The sequence below is a fragment of the Calliopsis andreniformis genome, chromosome 1 (assembly GCF_051401765.1).
Source record: "Calliopsis andreniformis isolate RMS-2024a chromosome 1, iyCalAndr_principal, whole genome shotgun sequence".
Taxonomy (NCBI): Eukaryota; Metazoa; Arthropoda; class Insecta; order Hymenoptera; family Andrenidae; genus Calliopsis; species Calliopsis andreniformis.
In genome coordinates, this window is record NC_135062.1 from 4180644 (window position 1) to 4205956 (window position 25313).

Genomic DNA, 25313 nt, shown 5'->3' on the forward strand with positions numbered 1-25313 from the left:
ATGCAAACCTGTTATAACCATGTACCTATGTAATAAATACTGTTTGATACACATAACATATTTATAACATATCTCAATAAATATCGTTACTGAAATTACATGTTATTTGTGGCAGGATTAGACTTCTGAGGCATTCTCCTTTTGCATTCTGAGGTTCTGAGTTTCTGATTTTGTCCCCTTAGAAGAATCAACCGAGGGCATAGGGTTAAATTCTGTAATCTATCCTTAAATAAATCTTCTGAAGGGATTGCATCTCGCCTTAGTCTGTTCACTTTTGCTACTGTAGTATTATAAGAATTGGTAGATCTAAAAGATTTTGCACAAATTATACTTCATGCATTTAATAGACAGATTGTTTTTGTTCACTACTGCGATCTATGCTGACAATAATTGTAGTTCTTTTAACAAAAATCTAAAAGCTTTCCAATGTAAGGAGTTAGGTCTCAACTACAGTTGAACATAAACATGTTTTGTAGAATTTCAAAATAATACAATGTTCACTGGAAGAAATTCTGGAAACTTTAGTTTTTATACTTACGCAGTGATCAACTAAACATTTGGTACGCATAATTATACAAATAAATTTTACTACACGCTGACGAAAACTGATATTGATCGACGCTTCAATCAGCTTCAATACGATCAAGATCGAAACGAACGCCACGTAGAAAAATATGCAACACATATTATGTACGTATGTTTAGGTACCTATGTACTTACCGTATGTATCTATAGGTACTTATATACTTACACTTTTTCATCATGCATACGCCAGTTTAGTATATACTTTTTGGGTACATTCGTCTGCAGCTATACATGGGAAGTACGCAGTCTAGTGTATTATACATATGTATAGAAGTCTGTGCATTATACTTGTCTCCTAAGGGAAAAGAATTCTACATGGATGCATGCTGATGACTGCAACACTCTTAAAAAATATTAGTTCACAAAAATGTAACCTAAAAAATATTAAACTTCAAAAAAATATAATAAAAAGCCATCCCAAGAAATGTTCATTACCATTTAATTCGAAAAAAGTACTGAAATCAAAAATAATTGTCCAATTTGTAAGGGTGCTTTAAATCTCGATAATTACGAAACCGCCAGAAAACAATAATTTATTTGACTTGAAGAAGGTATTGCGATCAAAAGTAATTGTTCCGTTTGTGCGGGAAAAATTAAAGAAAAACTAAACCTAAGGTGTATTTGCCGGGCCATTTTTATCAAAATCGTATACATACGAAATTGGTGTAATAAATAAAACTGAAGAAATATATATTAACCTCACGAAAATGAGGCCGGCCAAAAAATTTCAACCCATAAAATTGAACTTCAGCAAGCAGTAAATCTCTAAATGAAATCAAAAGCCCCCCAAACAATTATCCAAATGATATTAAACTCCAAAAACATATAACCTTTACAAATAAGCTTCAAGGCCATAAAGTGTATGTTCAAATAATGTTATTTGTATACTACTGAGGACATTATACATGACGCTACAAATCGGTTATCCAATTTTGATAAAACTGGACATCAAGTACACTTTGGATTTAATGTTTCTGATTTGCACATGCATTCGTTATTTGTGAATCCATTTAAAATATTAATGTTTTGTCGTGATTTTCTAATTAACGTGTTGTAGAGCCTACTGTATAAACAGGGCAACTACTTTTGATTTTAGTACTTTTTTCGAATCAAATGGTAATATACATCTTTTGGGGTGTTTTCTTATTATATTTTTTTGAAGTTTAATATTTTTGGGGTTTCATTTTTGTGGGTTAATATCTTTTAAATACACTTTGGAGCGTTTATTAATATCTTTTGGATACTTTTATAGACGGATCAATTTTTTAGAGATTTTCTGTGGGATTAATATCTTTTGGATACTTTCCTGGGTGAATTAATTTTTTCGGAGTTTGTTGTGGGTTAATTTCTTTAAAAATTTTTTGTGGGAACCAAGGCCCAATCCGAGCTCAATTACTTCGTGCTTTTACATTTTAAATGTTTTTCTTCGGGCGCGAGAATTTTACGTATTTGGATCGCAGGGTCAAACTGTATTACGTTCACTTGTTGTCTCTATGATTTAATACAATCGCACCGATTTGGTTCCTGAGGTTCCGATATAGTTTTGAGATTAATTGAAAATAGCTAATTTTGAACTCGTACTGTTCATCAGTATAGTATATTCAATAGATTCAAATATACTTAATTATGTATAATTATGTTAATTACGTTTAACTATTTTTAAAATATCCGAAACTGAATGTTCTTGTATAATTGTATTGCTAAAATAAGGTCCCAAGTACTAAAATTGAATTTTTTGTAGTTAAATATCGTGAAATAGAAAATACTTTTTATACAGGGTGAAAATTATAAAGCATTACAGACGAATATCTTCAAAAATATTGATTATACGCAAAAACGTTTCAGATAAAAGTTGTTCAGCACCGAGGGTAATCTCATGTGGTGAGACTTTTATTTTTCCCGGTGGACACACAAAGATAAGGTGAAGGTCACCACCATTTTTTCAAATGAAACCATACTTTTATTTTTTGCTAGTACTGTAGCTTATGTTAAGACGAGTTTGAAAACTATCAAAAGAACTTTGAAACATTTTCATTTTTACAATTTTGAGAAATACGACCGTTCAGCAAAGGATAGCTTAGCACGAATAGTGATGAAAGTAAACTCATTTTCTTGTAGGACACGATAATAAACACGTGTGTCTTCTTTTCATTGGCAATGACTTTGATGCTGTCCTTAATACTGCTGATATTGAACACATGTTATTGTTTTAATGCGAAAGTTCGAAGACACAGATGTGACAAAAAATGGCAAAATGAAAAATAGACATAGTACATAAAGTGCAAGGATTCGACACGAGAAATACACAAAAGATCATGTTTCATACATTTGATATAAGTGCAAAATAGAATAATTTTATCTAATTAGGTAAAAATCTTGTAGTTTCTTAAAAATTTGATTTATATTTATCTTTTTTTCTGGATAAATATAATTATTCTACTTTTCCTCATTTATTATTCTAATATAGTTTAATAAATAGTTTAATTTTTTAAAAATAAACTTGTGTTACCATCGACTTGAGGCTGTATTACAACTACCTTAAACATGAAGTACAATATGACAGAAGATATTTCTACGATTTTTAAATTAATGGAAATTTGCACAAAGTACACTTTTTGGGAGGATTTATCATTGTTAACTGACTGATAGAGATTATGTATATCGAAATGTGCAATTAAAAAACAATTATTCTAAATGTGTTACGGGGACGTCCACCTATAATTTTAAAAATATCATATTTCTTATTTGGATATTGTTTAAACTAAAGTAGTAGACTATTTACTTATTAAATGGTCCATGCATTAGGCAGAACCCTTTGACTTTAACTTGTGCAATTCTTTTTACTTTTGACTGTCTTTAAACAACAACCCGTGCTATATTTATGTATGCGACACCCTCTAAAAATATGAACTTCTAGTTAGAAGCCAGACTAATCAACTTTATGAAATAACAAACAGAAAAATTAATAATGTTAGTTTTGTTACAAATAGCACCTATATTTTAAGATAAATTGAACAGTTTATCTTTTAAGGTATTGAAATTTTGACATAGTGCAATGTGTAAAAGATCCACCTCTACTTAAGAAACTAAATTTAATTATGAAATTTCATGAAAATAAATAGAAACATATACAAATATTTATTAACCTTTAAGATTTGTGTTTTGTTCAGGTAAGATTTTCAGTACCAATCACTCGGCTGCACATTCTCCCTATTGTTTCATCGTATTTTTTCATATGCATTATGATCACTATATTTCTAACGTCGTCAGTGTCTGTCAGAGGGCAATCTAACAACAGCTCTTGTTGTCATACAAATAGCCATGAGCTTCACCCCCCATCAGGTAGGGATGGCGACAAGTAGAGTAATATAGTGAGGACCACCTAGTGGCTTCATGACTTAGCCATATGCCATCGTGACTAAAGCGCACATGGTCAGGATTGAATGTATGCGGAACCCTAAAAGGGCGTAGGATTCATCAAAAGGAACCCATGACGCTATCGCGTTAAAAGTGCGTAAACGTGATATCAACTTGTTTTCGTTTTTTCTTCTTGTTTGGGTGACCGTCGAAAACACAAATTAGAAATTCCAGTTCCTTTCGACAAGTCATCATTTCTGTGTTTTAGCGATCCTGTGGAGTTGAATTTTATGCAACAAGAAAATATCGATTATCTAATTTAAAAAACTACTAAATTAGAGAAGATAAACAAAACTTAATGTTCCTAAAATATTAAAAAATGAACAATCCTCTTTGCGTGAAAGCAATGTTATTTAGATATTGGAAAATCATACTTTAAATTATCAGTTCGTATGTCACAAGAAATTTCATTAATTAAAATATCATAAAATAAACCCATTGTTAGGTAAGTTTTGGTCAGGATAGCATTACAAACAGGAGATCGGGAAGGTTATAAGAGAGGCTATAGTTCTGGATCTCACCTATTCAAGGGCATCATTTTTTCATATATTAAAGTCAATTTCTATAAATACATAAGAAACAAATTCAATTTACTTTGTACTAAGGGTTGAAAGCAGTTATCCTTCATAGAATCCAGTGAAAAAATAGAGAACATTCTAGTATATTTATTAAATCACCTCTCCACTCACAATTTTCATATCAAAGGTGTTCAGTTCTGTGCCACACAAAATCTTAATCTGGACTTGGTTTTAGCATTTGCTATTTAGGGTTTCAGTAGATATAAATTAAAATATTCTTTGGATATTATCCAATTCGTATTACATTTTTAAACGCGCAAAAGCAAGGTCTTATTGACGCAACCGCGATATACCGATGGATTTCCAGACTACGCGGATAGTTTTGCAATAAAAGATGTTCCTACTACTAAATAGTAGTAGTGGGAGTGTTTGCTATTTCACATTCCTTCACGAGAGTTTGTGGTGATTAGACGTGTTTATATTTGGTTCTCGCTGCCTGTGAATTTTCTTCCAAACGGCTAACCGTCAACCTTCAATTTAAATTGTTCAAGTCTTACTGATCCTTGAAAAATGAATAAGGAAATTTATAGAGACTGTAACAATTCTGTTAATAAGCTACTGAGTTGGTTAAATTGTGGAGTTACACAGTTGTGGACTGTGGTTCTCCTCTATTTCCGACTGCTCTTTTTTTTCCTACACGATGCGTATCTGTGTCGCAAGATGATCTTCTTCAGTATGTCAGAGACATTATTGCTTCTGAATCTGCCACATTTCGACAAACATATAATGATGACCTTGACCGAATCAACATTGCAATCTCGCACTTATTTAATAAACTGTCTGCTCTGGAAAATCTTAGAAATTTAACTTCACAGTGCAATAAACAAGAAATTGTAGCAAATATTAATGAAAGGAAGAAACGATGATTATTTACAATATCGAGGAGAATACTGGTGAAACTTTGGCGCTGTGTAAAATATACTTTCGAGCTTGTACCAGTCTGATTATTCACATATGAAAATAGTAAGACTGGGTAATCAGATAACCAGACATTCTAGGCCCATACATTTAAGAACAGGAATGGAGCATTATCAATTCTGCGCCGAAAAAGAAACCTAGAAAGACCTTTTAAAATCCAGAAAGACAGAACGCCGAACCAGCGTAAACACCTCCAGGACCTGCATGCCGGACCGAAGTTATTACTTGACACGATTAAAGTGATTTTTTAGTGTATTATCAAAATGTGCGTGTCAAAAGAACCAAGCTCCTTTTGCTGCATCAATCTATTAGCACCTCTTCCTCTGATTACGATATTATTATTCTTACAGAGACTTGGCTTTACACATGCCAAATCTTTGCACATGCGATAGGAATATTAATACAAGCATATGTAATCGTGGAGGTGGTGTACTTATTGCGGTCTATAAATCTCTCAAAAGTCAACACGGTCTCACATCGTGTGAGGAAACACGTGTGAGATGTAATATTGTAGCGGATCATTTCAATTTACCCTCATTAACACAGAAAACTCGATACTCGATTCTTTTGGTGAGACTCTCGATTTGTTATTTACCAATGATGAAACTGTTTCTACCGCATTAGTATCTGACATATTTATACTTACTGATGCTCATCATCTTACTTTTTCCTTCAAAATAAATCACATTAGAAACAACACCATCAATCGTTTGAATTTCTACCATGCTGACTATATAGCTATTAACAAATATCTTTCTTCTATTTACTGGAAAACTTTATTTGATTATCTATCAACTGACCAAGCTGTTGACACTTTATATACACACTTAAATTATGCCATAAATACATACATATGTCCCGATGTGTACTTTAATATGATCAAACTACCCCATGTGATTCTCTCCCGATTTGATCAAAATGATTAAAGATAAAAAAGCTGCTCATCGCCTATTTAAAATAACCAACTTCTTAAGTGATTATCTTTTCTTTACAGACCTAAGAAAAGAGTGCAATAAAAAGACAAAAGAGTGTTGAACTAGCTACCTGAATACCACTGAATCATCTACCCATAGTAATACTAAACCCTTTTGGAAATTAATAATAAAAGAAATGAACGATCACTGCCCCATATTATCTCCTATAACGGTACACACAGTATTATAATCCTAGTGATATTGCGAATGTTTTGCTGCTTATTTTCAATCCACATTCTCAAACAATAGAGTAAATAATCACGACTTTAAAAGTGCTGAAGTCATTGATCTCTATTCTATCTTTATTATTTTAAATGACGTATACAATAAGATAGAGGCTATAAGCATGAATAAAGAACAGGATGTTGACTCCGTCCGTTCAACCTTCCTTAAATCATGTATTTTTACAATATCCAGAGTCTTACATCTGATCTTTAACTTATTCCTTGAAAAAAGTTGGTTTCCCTTAGCTTGGAAAATGGGAATTATTACCCCTATATTTAAGAGTGGCGATAGATACTGTATATGCAACTACCATCCAATCTGCGTGCTGAACACGATGGCAAACATTTTTGAAAGCATAATTGTTAATAAAATAATTAAAGTCGTCAGGAATTATATAACCTCTGAACAACATGGCACTATGACTAACCTTGCCATCTATTATGATTACTTATCCCAGGAACTAGATGCTAGACATCAAGTAGACGCTATATCCACCGATTTCCAAGAAGCTTTGGATTCTGTTAACCATAAGATATTCATATGAAAATTGCGTGAGTTTAGTTTTGCTAGAGCTATTCTTGATTGGTTGGAAAGTTTTCTGTATGACAAATTTTTTATTGTTAAACTTTATATGCACCTAACTGATCCAGCTTGTATCACTTCTGGAGTACTTCAAGGGTCCCATCTTGGCCCATTACTATTCATAATCTTTATCCATGATATTACTAAAGTCTTTCAATACTGCAAGGTCCAACTTTATGCAGAGGACTTGAAAATATTTGACAGAATTAGTACTTTATACGATGCAAAATGCGTACAGGATGACCTGAATGGTCTCCAGAAGTGGTGTAAAATTAACATGATGAATTTTAATATCTTCAAATGTCATTTAGTGCGGTTTACTAAAAAAAAGTCAATTTTCCAATTTCGTTACACGTTTAACAATACTGAGCTTGATAAGCGTCAGTCTGTTTATGATTTTGGCATCTATTTTTCTTACCCTTTATTGCTTCAAAAACATCTCTTACATGCTAAAAATGCAGCGTCTAAGGCTCTTGTTTTTCTTACGCGGCATTCGACAGACTTTAAAAACCCAATTGTTTTTAAGATTCTATATACCTCATTGGTTCTCCATCTTGAGTATGGCTCACAAATTTGGAACCCATCCCAACTAGGCTTTATAACCATATTTGATGTGTCAAAAAAAATGTTTAAGGTATATGTCACATAGGTTTCGAAGATCTATGTTCATTTTCTCTCGTAATTATTATAGTTTGCTGAACCTACTTAACATGCCGACACTTAATCAGAGGAAAGACGTTATAGATCTTTTATTTATCTTTAAAGTTCTAAATCACTTAATTGACGGTCCACTAATGTTTTAGATAATCGAGTTTAAAATGCCGAACAGAATGTTGTGTAATGTGGATCTATTTAGAATTAACACTGCTAGAACAAATATAGGTACTCAAAACTGTATCAATAGAATTTTGAAAATAGCCAATAAGTATAGACTGCACCTGTTACGAGTCCAAACGAGTTACGCAAAGCAATTATGAAAGGGCTCGATTCAAAGCTCATTCCATAGATTCACGTGGATTGCGGGGGTCGGTAACGTCCAGTAGCGCCTAAGTGGCTGATGCCGTGTCAGCCATTGTGAATGATTATCTTTTGCCCAGTGTGACGTCATAGTTGGGCAGTTATCTTTGCTTAGCTGAGCTCGTGGATTTTCTATACACGCACTATACAGGGTGTAACAAAAATGTTGTAGCTCCTTGAAAGGGGTGATTCAGGGGTGATTTGAAACAACTTTTCCTTAGCGAAAGTGTTAGATGAGACTTCGTTAACGAGTTATTAACGAAAAAAAACCAACCAACAAGAACATGAGTTTGCCGCCCGAGCGGCCACGCTAGCGTTGGGTACACACTTGGCGCGACGGTTGTACCCGCGCAGTTGTATCGCAGTGGGTTCCTGCTTTCAGATTATCAAATCTATTTTTAACGAAGTTGACTTTGAATTCTGCAAATTAATTTTTCATATCTTTTTTGTCAATTGTTACGTGTTTGATATCATTTTCATCGAAAAGGAATAAGGAATAGATTGGTGTCACTGCCGTTAGTTATTTCTTTGCCTTTTACAGTCTCCTTCGTACAGTGTCATACGTTCACTAGCGAAGGATCTCTAGATCTGACAATGAAACAACGAAAAATGATGGCATATACTAATTTTTTCGTCAAACATGTGAGACAACACATTTAATTATTGCCCTTAAATGGCAAATTGTAAATATGCAATAAAAAAAAAAAAAAAAGTGAGAAAGAAAACTGGATTGTGAGGTCTCACTGTACATACAATTGTATGTTTATTAATTCGTCATTAAGGTTCGATGCAACTATAGTACTGCAAAGGTGTCTATCTACGTATGTGTGTAATGTATTTTTCTATTTTTTGACGCGATAATGCCACTCCAATTAATGAAAAATACTAATCAAATTGGAGAAATCAACAGACATTCTAGCATAGCCAAAATGAATCCAACAATCCAAGCTGTATACATATTCAGTCTTTGTAGTTTTCCATTCTGTTGGCAAATTAATCCATCAAAACAGTCACGATATAACTCACTCCCTTCTTTTACTACTCCCTTTCGTCCGCCTTCTACCTTTATTTGAAATTGCCTGTGTGTCGTACTCATACTTAATATACAGACAATTCAAGGTTTGCAAACTGAGTATATTTTCAATATGAACAGTTGAAAATTTGAAACTTGTTTTTATTCTAGCAGCACTGACATTCTCTTTTTCTCTCTCTCCCTCTCTCTCCCTTTCTCTTTCTTCTATTGTTAGATGGTACGTACTCAACAGGAAAGAGAGAGAGAGAGAGAGAGAGAGAGAGAGAGAGAGAGAGAGAGAGAGAGAGAGAGAGAGAGAGAGAGAGAGAGCAAAATATACGTAATGTATATAGTACATACACAGTAATACACACAACAAATGGTATTTCATTTGTTACAAGTGACTGACAAATTAAAGACAAATTGCAGTAAAGCTGGACTAAAAATAAGATAACAAGAAAATAGGAAGAAGAAGAATAATGAATAACAATCTATATTATCTAAACAATGATAGATTTAAAAATCTCTGCATATACATAATTGTAAACATTCTTTAGTAATAGCTTAAACTCACGTCTAATCGTGCTAGTAATATTAGCCTAGTATTAACATTTAGATTCTTTACTTTTAGATTTTTCTACTGTTTTCGGCTGTCTAATATTTTAATCATTACGGTATTTTCATCCGATTTCTTCTGTACATATATATGTTGCCATCGATATTAAATACTCAGTCCTGTATACAGTGTACACAAGTATACATGTACACATAACGTTACATAGGATGTATCTTTATTATTTAAAAGTTGAATGATCGTATTGTAATTTTCAATAGATGTAAAAATATACATAGCGATAATCTATATATGTATACATGTATGTATTTATTATTAACATTCGTAAGAAAATACTTATTAATACTATAGAGAAAAATGTGACACTAAAGCCTTGTTCAGATTAATCAAGTTACTTGAATTCAAACCTGTTGTATTCAAGTAGCTCGATGTCAAGTTTGTGTTTACACAAGTCAAGTTATATAGTTGAATTCAAGTGATTCGAATTTAAAAGTAACTTGAATCAAGCTGTCAGGCAAAAATAAAATTAAAAAATCCTGGTTATTTGTTTATGTATTTTTCAAACAAGACATGCACTTTTGATAGCTTCCTAGACGTTCACATGATTGTCAATTCGTTTGAAATTTGCCATGTATGGTACAGTATACACAATAGCATATATCAAATGTGTTTCAAGGTAAGAAAACGTTAAAAAGACGTTAACTTTACTTGAAGTTTGAGAGGACATTTCAGGTCAAGTAATACAAGACGTTCACATTGGTCATTTTGTCCCAAATCACTTGCATTTAAATCATTTGTGCAATTCGTATACGGTAAGAATGTATTTACGTACATACACATGTGTGTATTTACTTTATGTAGAATGGGAAGGAAACGTTTTCAAATTCAAATATAAAGGTAATAGATATTAGTCGTCGCTAGGTGGCAGACATTCTCACTACTAAGAAAGTATCAGGTAAGCTATACTATAGGGTCACGCGCACATGTCGTTACTCTGGTCTCCCTTCAGAACACGCATAAATCTTTCGCCTTTTACTAAAGATTTCCGTGGAGGGGGACATTTGCATGAGTCTATAAATAATTTTTTGTAGTACCTGACGAAAGTCAGGTCATAATAAATATTAAAACATAATACACATGTCAGTTTTTTTATATTTACTACAGTATTTATTTTATTAATACATACTAGTTAATATTAATAAATTGTCCGTGTTATTATATCAGGGCTCATATTTATCGGATTCACATTTTACCAACTAAAAAGAGGTACTTCTTGTATCATTTTTAGAAACAATACAGCAATCCTATCCCGAAAAACGGTCAAGTTTCAGACCCTGAAAAAGAGGACACCCGTGTTTATCATTTCCACCATTCAACACGACGGGTGTCCTCTCGTCGAGCAACCGAGAGGCTTCTTACAGCGACGAGCCATACATTTTTTTGAGTGCTGCCGAAGTATCGTATCATTAGTATCATACGATATCATTCTTATGCTAGGAAAAAGACAGAGCCTTAATCATATTTTTTCTCACTTTGACCTTTAAGTACCTATGCATGTACAGTAATGTAACACCTAAATTCCAATAGAATTTTAACACTTTAATTACAATGATTCAGCCCCATTACCATTCCACCATTAGAAATCCTCAACTCGGCAGGACCTGGTCCGATGGACAAAGACAGTGAATCGATATAGTAAGAGTAAGGGAGGAAGATATAATAGGACGAACAGCGGTGGCGACGCCATGCATTTGAAACAAATGCCACCTATATTACAAAAAACATGCAATTTCAAAAATATTAATTTCTATAATTTTCATCTTACCTTTATAAAAATGCTGCTGGTGGATTGATGAAATACTACCGATAAAAATGAGTCCAAACACTACATAAATCAGATGAGTTTTTATCATATTATATGAGTTTTAAATACATGTCCGACGTTGTTCACTCTACTATATCTTTCTTACTAACTCTCGCTATTTCTTTGTTTAGGAACTTGAGTCTTGAACGCGAACAAATTCCTAGAATAAAATCGCTATCTATGACGCGAAAATTACAATGCGGACCCCCGACTTATTGTAATTTAAACGTGACATTACTGTACACAGGCTGCGTGGAGAAGTACATTTACAAATCACGCTCCGATTTAAATCGTTGCATCTTTTACTCATTCTAAAACATTAATTGTAATTACAAGTAATAATTATTTTAACATTAAGGATAATATATATACAAATATTTACGACGTTTATTTAGTTATCTATACGTAACTTATACAAGGTGTGACAGATAATATAGCCTTCGATATTTTAAGGGGTGATAGGAGATCCAAATTGAAGCGTAAAATGTACTATAACATAGTGCTCAGTTTGTCTTAATTTTTAGAAGAAAAAAAAAAAATAGTTCCAACAGTTCCGATGTGCGGCCCTTTTGTGGGACAGGAGTGTAATAAGTTGAAAATAATATAAATTAAAACTTTTTTATTATTTTTGTGTGAATCTCAATCACGATTGTTTAATGTAAATACTAAACAGTAAATACATGTACCTACAGTGCGATTTTCTAGAGTTGAGCCCTGGACGTGCTAAGTAGCCAACACATGGGACGGCAGGGACCTAAAGTTAAATGCGTATTTAAGCAACGGTGTCAGATTGTGTAGCCAATCAGATTAGGCTGTCAGGTAAAAATAATAAAATGGCGAGGAAAGAGGTGGTGCATCCTCAGGCTTCTATATAATACATTAGACTAGACTGCTAGCTTCTGTTTATTTTCTAATTATTTAATATCTAATTATTTCAATCATAGACTTGATTGAGCTATAAGCACCGAAATGAAAAGGGCGACTTGGATTAAAATAGAGAATAGAATAGATTTTATACAATTTTTTATGATAGTAAACACTATAGATTATAGTTAATCTTATTATAAAGATTTTTTTAGCGAAAAATTGAAACATACACCAAGTCTCTTCCATTCCAAAGTATGTATAAGGGACGCAGTCCGGATTCGAACTTGGATCCTATTGGATCCACTTGGGATCTACTGCGATTCTTACTGGAATTTATTTTGCCTATCGTATATTACTTTTCCCTTTAATGACATAACATTTTCAGTAAAAACAATATTTTATAATCTATAATATACTAAAGTAGCATGTTCTCACGTTCGCGTTAATGTATCGCTCGCGCGGTGTTGTGTACATATTAATAACATAGATAATTATTCATCTTCAAAACTAACCTACAAAATGGGTGTTCTAGATTCTAGGGCATCCAAAATTTAAGTCTTACGAACATCCATGAGATTTATAAGACGAATGTTTTTAAAACATTCAAACTTTAAATCTTGAGAACATCCCGTACAACCTACGAGATAGACGTTTCTAGAACATTTGAAATTTAAGTCTCAGAAACATCCCAAAGAACTTACGAGACGGACGTTCCTAGAACATCCGAAATTTAAGTCTTACGAACATCCACGAGATTTATGAAATGGACATTCTTAAAACATTTGAAAGTTAGATCTTGAGAACATCCCGTAAAACCTAGGAGATGGATGCTTTTAGAACATCGTAAATTTAAGTTTTACGAACATTCTAAGGATGTTCAAAATGGACGTAGGACGTTTGAACGTAAATCGAACATAAAATGGACGTTCTTTGGATGTATGATGTTATCTGGGGTGTTGGGTCAACTGAGAGATGTTTTATATTTTATTACGCCGCAGATCCGCAGGATCCGAAGGTGCATAACACATGGTAGCTCATATAACGTACAACGAAGCGTTTTTAAACACTCATAATTTTTTATTCTAAGTATTCCCAAAATTATTATTACCATTTTCAGAATTTACTCATCAAATTCTATCACATTATGTAATAAAATGTTAATAACTTTTGGCACAGTTTCAACGGTGCTTGAAATTAAAGTTATATTTCTTTTTTATGTTACTAATTAGTATAAGTGTTGTTTTACTAATTAAAAATATGTTTGTTTATTACAAACATGTACACACGTTTATAGAGTAAGACGCGCATGCGCATAAGTTATATGTATACAAGAAAGATTACTATCGTGTTGCAAATATTGGCAGCAACATGAAAACTTCACAATAAAATTTCTCAATTAAAATACATTTCTGTTAAGAAAGGGTTGTGTTTTTTTAATATAGTCGTCAAAAGGAATCGATTGATGTATAATAAGTTAAATTTTATACACATATTTACAATCTGAGACAAATTATAAGACAAAACATCAAATCTGGATATTTAAATAGCCTAAAAATTCCTCAAAAAAGTAGTTACTAAGATCCTTTAATTTCGTTAGCTAATGTACTTGTTTCATATAAATATTTATTGTTGGATTCCGTGCGGTTGAAATTAATAACATTTTCTTAAACAAAATCGAATAGAGTTTTTTTTAAGAAAGTTCTTAGACTAGTGACTAGCGTGATCAAGAAATCTGACTAGTCCCTAACTTGGTACGACTTTTTCTAACTTGATATATTGCAGGAGTAGTGATTTTATAGTATTGGAAACAGTAGTGGGAATAGAATAAAAAGGAAGCTTTGATGGAGGACATAACAACGGGGATGACGTAAAGTTCATAGGGTATGAGTGACAGAAAGTTCATGGACAAGGGTTTATAATACGTAGATTTAACGCTTTCCCAACTGTGATAGACTTTGAAGCTGACAATAACTATTTACAATTTTTACGTATCTTTTTGTTGAGAACACTTTGAAGGGAAAGACAGAACAATAAGGAAAATAAACATGGTTCCAACTAGGCATCTCTGAGTACATACCGCTGTTCCAAAATTGGACAAGAAGGCAAGTGCGTTGCAGAAGTCAAAATGGCACTCTCGAATGAATGAGGAAAAAGATATCCTTGTTCAGTTTCCTGTTTTTGGTACAGCACTCGAAGCTGATGATAACCAGATCCCTGGCATTTGAAGAGAACATATTTTTAAGGGAATTCTGGGAGAGTAAAAAAAATAAAAATGATTTTGACGTAATATTTTCTGCTGTAGAAAGCGTGGCATCACAATCTGAATAATGAGTTAAGTGATAAGTAAGAACATACGAAACAAAGAATCGTCAGAGTAAAAAAGTGTTGTGGCCAAGAGTCTCCGCAGACTTGTCGAATTATACATACAGATATATGAATATATGAAGAGTTATGAGGCATATTGAAACCGGTGGATAAGCTTGACTATAGCAAGACTACAATGATAACGGCAGTGTCCTATGAGAAAGACGAAAGAAATAAAAATAGATTCTTACATTACTTTGGTGAGTAAATACATGTACAAGTACATAATACTTTTTTAGCGCCCGTATTCCAGGAGTAAGTCGCTTATTAGGATAAAATTTTCGAAAATTCGACTAAACGAAGAAGAAACAAATAAGCAAGATTCAGGTCTATAGGGTGTAAACACAAACATGTCTGGATACGAAAACACCCCTTTGAAGTCTCTATTTATCTTAAATATAGAACATTCGTAGTTCACGTTGCGAATTCCATTCTAACAAAGAACTGGTGATGATAAGAGTGGATCTCAAAGTTGACGGGATTCCAGAAGCTAAAAAGGATATTGATATTGTGCTCATTTACAAGGGCGAATTAAAGTTTTTTTTTTGTGAAAATTAATAATATTTTACTTTAAGTTGTTGACGTATATTATTTATGATTTTAAATCTTTTTAGGCCTGCACATAAATTTTGCAAATTTAGTGATGAAATAATTCAAATCAATAAAAGCTTCGTGTTCTATATTTACAATTAGTAATGTCAATGGATTTAATCATTTTTAATTTGTATTTATACGAGTATAACTTTTTATATGCTTTAAAGCTGAAAATAACTGTTTGAAATTTTTCCCAAAAATCGCGGCTCCCTAAAATCTGCCACTCTAGGCTATAGCCTATCTAGCCTATACCTAAATCTGTCTCTGCTCATGTATATGTATTCAAGTAATATATAGATGCCATTTACTTCGATATGTTATGTTTTAAGTATGCAAAAATAACAGGTTTTGAAGCGTTTATAACATTATATATCTAGTATTTATATTCCTTGTAAAGTGTACTTTTGTACTTTACAAAGTTTTATCTCTTTATTCTGACATGGAAGAAATAGATTTGGGCAACAGTTACTGAAAGTTATGTAATTTGAACCTCTTCACAATTCATACACGTTGTACAGACTTTTGTGCTCGTAAATGTGGCATTGTATTTGTGCAGAGCAGGCACAGCACTGTGCCTGTCCGTGCTATCATGTCGTGTTCATTGCGGCATAAAAGCGCAACGTTTTGCTCTGTACTGGGAGGTCTCGACCTGTATATTGCAAACATCTCCTAACGCTTTTGGCACGTGTAGGATGTAAACACCTATCTTATCGCATGTGTCAGTGTCTTTTACTATCTACTGATTTTAGTAGATCTTGAGATTTTATGATTTTAAATGCTCAGTATTACAATTATTGTACTTATTTTTTCAAATCGAAACATGAGACTGTTGTCAATTCATCCCTAAGAAGGTGAAAAAGAATGTTTACTATTGTATTACAATATTTTAAAATTAAATGCGTTTGCTATAATTGCGTTGGTAGTAAAGTAGGATCTAAGTAAGTACACATAATGACGTGCACCACACCAACAACGTGTGGACCACACGTGGATAGTTATGTATGAATATTGTAAGAAATCGCACCTACCATATCCTGTCAATTATTTATATATTATTTAATTTATACACTTGTTATGTACAGGGTGTAAACAATATACCTACGCCGTAATATTTTAAAGTGGGCCAGGGAAATTCTAATGGAACAGAAAATGTCCTATGACATAATGATCGACCTGCATCTATTTTACAATAATAATGCCTTAAATAATATGTATATACGCTAAAATAACAGTCAGAGTATTCTATAATTTTACAGATACATCGCTGAGTAACAATAGATCAAAGAAATATTAATATATTTTGTTGTAACTTTAATGATTTAACTTTTATAAACCTTTAAAAATTCAATCTTTAAAATAGTGGCAAATCGTAAATTATGTTATAGGACATTTTGTGTTCTATTTCAATTCCTTTACCACCCTTTAAAATATTGCTACGTATATTCTTTACACCTTGTATAAAAAAAGTGTAGATTTATTATATGTGTGCAATTGCTTATATTTTGAAAGAAAATTCAAGGAAGAGCGAATTTTGATTTTACGTAAATAGTCGGATACTTTGCAAATTGAAATCATCAAACTAAAATAACGATACTTCTACACAGAAGCGGATTCAGAGCTGGGGGGCACGTTAAATATTAGACGTGATTCTGCTGAAAAAAGACTCCTGGATCGCCCTTTGCTTCTACAAAGATTTAGAATTTGGTTAGGTACCATTTTTGTTTAATAACATATTTTAAAAACGGTCTAGCATAGTAGAAATTATTTCTGTAACTAATCAATGTTGAGTGCTATTCTTCCATTAGACAATTTTTAGTTTTTCTTTAGTGTTTATGGCTATTGTTTACAAATCCTACGGTGCAGGCAATTTCTTAGAGCCGTGTCACGAGCCGAGGGCTAGATAGTCTGATCGAGGGTCAGGGTTTTTGGAATTTTGTTATTGTTTCGTGGACGAACTTTGCACTCGTTGGGCGCCACTTCACGGATGTGGACGAACCAGTGCGCAACGACCAACACCGGGAGCCACCTTAGATTTAAGTAGGTTTTCGTGGACGAACCAACACTCAACTTGGCGAGTATCAGGAGCCACTAGGATGGAATAAAGACTAAAGACGAACCAGCGAATAACTTTGCACTCGCCAGGAGCCAGGGGACGTGGACGAACCAGTGCGCAATGGCCAACACCGGAAGCCACTTGTAGGTTAGGAAAGGGAACCTTCGCAAGGATTGCGAAGATATTAGTATAGCCTCGTAACTTTCAAGTTTATAATACATCTCGAGCGGTAAAGATATAATATTTGTGGAATCGTTACGCGTTCGCTTCTTATTGGATTTAGGAAAGGTTTTGATTGAACTAAGTCCAATGTAACAAACCTTATAAATATGTGTATTATTACGAGTTTAAGTTTGACTCAAAGAAATACAAGTGTTTATGAATTCAAGTGTCGCGGAACTAAGTCGTCGAGCTAATGCTCGATCTTGCTTTCAGTCTAAGCCGCGTACTAAACTCGAACTGGATTGGAAATGAGCCCGCTAGACCGAATTTCTTGGCCTTTTTATACTAAAAAATCAATGGGAAAAATGGTGGGGACTCGGCTGCATTGCAAAGTTTCCGAGAAAAGTTCGATGATATTAGTTTCAGAGAATTCTATTAATTGGGTGCAACGGAAATGCCTATCGGCCCTTGCATGGTGACTTCCAGGCAAAGTCAAAGGTCTCGGAAGAAGCTTTGAATCGAGCCTTTTCATAGTTACTTTACATAACTCGTCTGGACTCGTAACAGCCGATTGCGCCTTTGCAAAAAAATCATTGCTTTAAATTGGCGTCTTTTGTAAAGTATACGAATACTTCTGTAATATTAGAAACCGTATCTCTCAAATTTTTCTTCTAATATTCAAATTACAGAGTATATATATAGTTGTTACGAGCCGAGGGCTAGATGGTCTGACCGAGGGTCAGGGTTTTGGAATATTGTTATTTTTTCGTGGACGAACCAACGGGTAACTTTGCACTCGTTGGGAGCCACCTCACGGATGTGGACGAACCAGTGCGCAACTGCCAACACCGGGAGCCACTTGTAGGTTAGGAAAAGGACCTTCGCAAGGATTGCGAAGATGTTAATATAGCCTCGTAACTTTTAAATTTACAATATATATCTCGAGCGGTAAAGATATATTATTTGTGGGATCGTTTACGCGTTCGCTTCTTATTGGATTTAGGAAAGGTTTTGATTGAACTAAATCCAATTTAACAAACCTTATAAAACTATATATAATTACACGTCTGAGTTGACTCGAAGGAATACAAGTGTTTATGATTTTACGTGTCGCGGAACTAAGTCCTCTCTCTCTCTATTACGCACAGAGGTATGCGGGGGACGCGTCGTTAAGACTACGTTACAGTGAGTTTTTACGTACTGTACTCAAAGATTTTTTGCTTGAAGGAGAACTAATGCTCGATCTTGCTTTCCGGTCTAAGCCACGTACTAACTTCAAAACTGGATTACGAGTGAGCCCGCTAGACCGAGTTTCTTAGCCTTTTTATAGTCAAAAATCTATAGGGAAAATGGTGGGGACTCGGTTGCATCGCAGAGTTTCCAAGAAAATTGAGAGATATTAATTTCAAAGAAAATCTATTAATTGGGTGCAACGGAAATGCCTATCGGCTCTTACATGGTGACTTCCAGGCAAAGTCAAAGGTCAACGGAAGGAGCTTTGAATCGAGCCCTTTCATAGTTACTTTACGTAACTCGTCTGGACTCGTAACATAGTATTAGAATATACATTAATACATACAGTGTGTCCGTTTTATCTGGAAACATAAATATTTCGAAAACTATGTGTGATACGGAAAAATATTTCAAACAAATGTTGTACGGTATTAAGAGAAGCATATCGTCATAATTAATATTTGAGTTTGCGTTGACCTTGGAAAGCCTTATCATGGTCACGTTTAATTTTTTAAATTGGATTCTACGTTTTTTATTAGATATTCTTATATTTCGCGTCAAAACATTTTCAAAACACTACGTATTTGTGTATTTCATATAAGCCAATATTGATATATGAGGCTTCAAAGTTACTGTGTACTGCCGGCATTAGCGTTACTCGATGTACACAGCGGGGAGTTTGATCGGTCGCTTTTTGTACATCATGATGACTATAAAAATCTCCATATTCCAGGAAATGCATGACATTTACTCTCAGACATACGTACAGACACTTATTTTCCCACACACGCACACATAGCATCAGCTGTTTTTAGTGAAGTCCAATTTATAAAACTAAACGTAACCATAACTAGGTTTTCCAAAGTCAACGCAAGGTCAAATATCAATCATCGCGATGTGTTCCCCTTAATATCATACATTTTCTTGAAACACTTTTCCATGTCATGCAAAGTTTCCGAGATATGTATACGTTTCCAGATAAAAGGGATACACCATATACTTATGGATGTAATATGTACATATGTGCAGCATATATATTCAAAATATGCCTGAGTATTAATGGAAGTCACTATATGTGCATATATAAGAAATTTGAAGACTAACTTTAGTTAATCCTATCATTTTGAAATATTCTTATATTAAAACATGTACAAATATATATGATATTTCTTTCCATTTACAATACATAATCTTATTTGTAAACTAAAGAAAAGTATTTCTAAGCTATTTGCTATTACTTGATTTCTATAATCTAGATTATATACATTGTATATGTATAAGAGGTAAGCCACTACTCATAGAATATGCACAAGCACCTGTGACTCTAACACTCAGATCAGTCTTTGCTTCTTACCACCTATCTACCTTGAAGACTATTCTGGCTTCGAACCAGCTGACACCATTAACCTAAATATACGTGATGTTCATTATGAAGAGTTCCTAATAGATAAATTAATTATGAGGTTCCTCCGTACATTTCTCGAGACTATCGACCTCGAAATTCCCTGATTTGATAATTCAAGTTTGAATGAAATGTTCCTTTATACCCAGGAAGTCTTGCTCAAGGTTTATTTTTATACCTCAACATATAACCGTTTAATTATGACACAATTTGAAATAATTAATATATTAGTGAAAATTTTGGGTAAATTAATTATCCAATTTAATTAGGAAGAGATATTATTCTCAGGCTCCACATAATATCAAATTTGAATAAATTGTGTGCCTACCATTACTTCATTTCCACCATTTCCTCTTTTAGATTTCGTAAAATTATACGTTTCACTTATAAAGGAAATGTCTTATCTATCGCTCTCAAAACTAGAACACTTTTATAGTCTACAAGACCGAGTTTCGAGTCTTTAAGACTGTACAGTATTTAAAAATGCGAAATGTCACGTAAAATATGACTCTGAGTTTAAACGGTTCTATTTTATACTAAATACATTAAATATAAAAATGGTCAATTTCAAAATATAACATCGTACCATTTAATTTTTCTAAACATTGCATATCTGTGCATAGATATACATGTGGGATGTCAATTTTCGATGTTAACTTTCTGCCTTACATCAGAAACGGGCGGGAAAAAGGATCAGAGTGTTTACACATTTCAATGATGACTGTAACTTTTAATTTAAAAAAATACATCAAACTGCTACTTGCGGTATAAGATCGAAAAAGTGCAATATTTTGGTAACGTATATTCTATACACTTCAATACATTTTTTCACGGTTTTAATCGTAATTTTCACAAGTTAAGACTATTCATAAAAATATGATTCTGAGAAAAAATAGCACTTAATTAGATACAATTGCGAGACAATTTATTCGTTGAGTATAAACTTCTCACTTCAAGGTATACAAAAAATATATTATATGATTATTGAATATGACATATATATATACAAATAATTATGCACATTTTTTTTGTTGCAGAATGTGTATACGAATATAGAGTAAGACATGCATTATAAAACAAATTACGTGAATAATTAATTTTCTATTTATTTTATTTACATACAGTTACGGCTAATTGCCCAGTATCAGTATATAATTTAAAATATAAATGTAATTATTTTTGTATACTACCCACTTATTTTCACGTGTTGGTAGTGGTGGATTCAGATATATTCAATCTTAAAGCGCAATACAACATTGAGGCCTCTAATTATATGATAAAAAGAGTTATTATAAAACACGTTTTATTTTAAAATAAAAAATTGTTATAATTAAACAATTTCATTTGTTTATAACAAACAGTAAGTTGTCTTTTGCCAAATTAGACTCTGCTCCAGGGGTTCGGTTAACGAGGACCAGATGCGTGCTTCATGCATCTTATGTATAATCCACCACTGCGATATTGGATTTCTGATACTGTACATAACATAATACTAATATGACTCTATTTTAAGTTAATTGAATAAATTGCTTTGGATTAATAATTTATGAAAAAGAGAAGGTATTTTCTCTTAACTAATTGATAATAAGAATGTTTCCTTTCTCTTTTAAAAAATCAGTTCTCTTCAATGGCGCAGTGATCCAATTAAATGTCAACAACGATCGATGAGAATCTTGTTCCGTCCTTCTTCGGTATGATATAAATTTTTCGGTAAGTATAAGTCTATTTGAATGTATTGGTTACTCTTTGAGAAGATTTTATAATGGATAACTATTTTCAATCCTTAACCTAGACCAAAGTAAACTCCTAAGTTTCATAGTAAATGCGACCTTTGAAGAAAACATCTAATAAATTGAAAATAACTTTTTCTCGAGTATTTGCAGCAATTTATTTTTGTATATGAAAAAATGAGACTCTCGACGGGTGAAGCCCTGGGCTACAGCCCCCCTCTCCCTCCCCCTCCAGTCACCTGTCCAGGGCTATATAAAATAAGAAGATGCAGTATATATAGGATTCAGGTATATTCAATTGCAACAAAATAGATCTACCACTGCAACTTCATTCATATTCCACACAGATTTAATACATGCTAGTCTTTTGCGCGAGTTAAGAAACCCATTGATAAGTTATCTACGGCTTATCGACGGTCGCCGGTGGGATCAGCAATTTGGTAGCGACGTGCATCGAGTGCAGCGACATAGAAGCTGGCGCAGGGTAAGGTGACGCGCGCGTTCCGGTAGCACCGGTGGTGAGCGTGGAAACGGAAATCGGACGCGTCTGGTGGACGTGTGCCTAGCCACGCGTGCACAGACAAGTTTGCGGCGGAACGTGGCGTTCATGTGGACCAACGTCGGTGTACCCGTACGCCGTTCTCCACCGGCTGCCGGCCGAGTGGAGGATCAATATAAGCGATGACATAGCGAGAGCTCATCTTTAAGCCACGCCCGCGAGGCCGCGAGCACCAATGCAGCCTCGATTCACCGTCCACGCGGCCAATGGGCGACCAGCATCGATTTTTCGCGAGCTCTTTTTTTCGCGAAAGTGAATTTCTTCGCGATGCCGATGGGAGAGCCAACGAGAGTAACAGAGAGACGAGGGTCGAGGGAAAGATGGGAGACCGCGGGGTCAGGCTGCATGACGGAGAGGGAACGACCAAGGGATAGGGGCGAAGTTGGATATAGAGATAAAATGAGGCGCTACATGGATGGTAGCGGTGGTGCGAGAGAGGGAGAACGAGGGAGTGGAAGAGGAGACGCCCGTGGAAAAGGCGGAGGATGAGGATCGATGAGGACAGGGTGACTCTTCTAGGGGTAAACGAACCCCCATTTCATCTACCCTTCGCGCTGTTATCGGCTGTCCCTTTTTCAATCGGTGGAACCCCTGCTGCTAGGGTATCAAGGTACCCCGCAAGTTCATCTGCATGCGTGGGCTGCCTGACTGCCTGTTGCAAGACGCGAGCACACGCCGATGTCCATACTGTTCATCACCATTTTTTGTCCGCGTGTTTATTCGAGAACGCGCAACGGCACGCAAACCTGCCCGACTGGAGCATTAATCTCGAACGTTTGCAAACAGCAAAGATTCTGAAAGGCAGCGATGGCGTTAAACAGATTAAACAATTGACAGAATAGAGTAACATTGTTTGGTGTTAGGCCTCGGGGAAATGGATTCTTTTGATATTTGGGTCTGATGTATGTAAAAATTGAATATTAACTGATGTTTGTATATCTATTTAAGTATATATGATACAAGGAAAGACACTGAAACGATTTAATTCTTTATATACTTCTAAACAAACGCTGTCCACTATCACCAGCTGTAAATTTCATCTTAGTCTCGTTTCCATTCTCTGGCGTACTGCGTACTTACTGTATGTAACAAAGGGTCCTTCCCCTTAATTCTTAACAAAATTATTATTATTATTAAAAAAATAGATAAAAGCGTCGGTCATCAATCTACTCTTTCTGAGAGACTAGACAAAGAGAAGGATTTGAAACATCGTTTAGGATTTTATGAAGTGTCTGAACTCAGATTTTTATGAGTTGCATTACATAGTATAGCTACTTTCTAAATTCTTTGACCTATAAACATGTTTTATATTAACCTCAATCGAAATACAGACTACCACCTAAACTTACCTGTTCGAGTGACTATTTAAAAAAGCTGTTGATTGGTGAGCAATAAAGCGGAATATGAGTAGGCACACATAAATGGTAGCACATCACAAGATATACAATGAAGGTAATTGTAGAACATACTTCCAAAAGGGTAGTGTTTATTTAAAGTAACATAACACTGATAATACATATATATTGTACGCAAATGAACTTAAAAAAGAAACCATATATGTACAACATTAAATCTATCGACGGATTGCACAATATATCACGCCTTATCATTCCTCTCTTCGTATTATAGCAGCGAAAAACTAGCTATAGAAATTATATCATTCAAAAAGTTCATAATGTTTATTGAAATAAAACTAAACATTCTTGTTGTCAATTTATAAATATTTACCAGATGTTTATACAAAAATATAAATAGTATATGAAACAATATGTATTTATTTTTGCAACTAGTTCTGTGTACTTTGCTTCCCAAAATTCTAAAAACATAACTAAATTTCGTGTTGGCATTATCATCAGAAGGTTATTGTTGGTTTTTAATTGTTAACTATTTAAACTTTCATTGTTAATTTATTATTTGACTGTGAGATATGACTATAAAACAGTTCATAACAATTATGTATATAACTGTTTCAAAACCGTATTGAGGCTTATTGTTTTGATTCAGAAAAGCATTCTGATTTTGCCATATTTAATTGACATAAATGTGTAGATAATTACTTGATAGTGATTGATTATTGTACAATAATTATTTTACAAAAAGATTACCTTATCCCCGATTAAGAATTACCTTATCTTTCCTATTGTCTAGATTATAGCGAAATGTTGCTGAATTTTGGTCGGCATCTTGCTTGGATCACCAGTGTATCTTGCAATATGTAAACATTGTACCATATACGCCATATGACTGGCAGTATGTGTTGCTTATATACTTAATTAATTAATGCGATAATCACTATCATACATCACTATTTGATGTTTAAGTAAACACATACAGTCCGTTTTAGCAACTGAGAATCTAAATTTTTGCATCCGACTGTAAGTTCTCTAGTTCTTCCAAAGTAGGTAACATGACTTACAACTATAGAGAGTACACATAGAGAGTACATCTATTAAGGTACTATGTACTGTATTCATTTTTAAATTTTCACTTAAAATCAAGGTTAGGTAAAATATGTTCAATATTTGGTCAAGTTGTCTAGATCGAGCCAAAAGTAGTAGTCTGTATTGGACCAGTTCAATATACGTAATGGTAGAATATTACAA

The 25313-nt window shown here is 33.8% G+C and overlaps 1 non-coding gene across 1 annotated transcript; it reads left to right on the plus strand.

Annotated features, from left to right (window-relative positions):
• The first annotated feature begins 10871 nt into the window (after window positions 1–10871).
• On the plus strand, window positions 10872–10993 carry LOC143183381 (U5 spliceosomal RNA). The gene has a single exon (XR_013002591.1). It is a non-coding gene; the product is annotated as a U5 spliceosomal RNA (small nuclear RNA).
• The last annotated feature ends 14320 nt before the right edge of the window (window positions 10994–25313 follow it).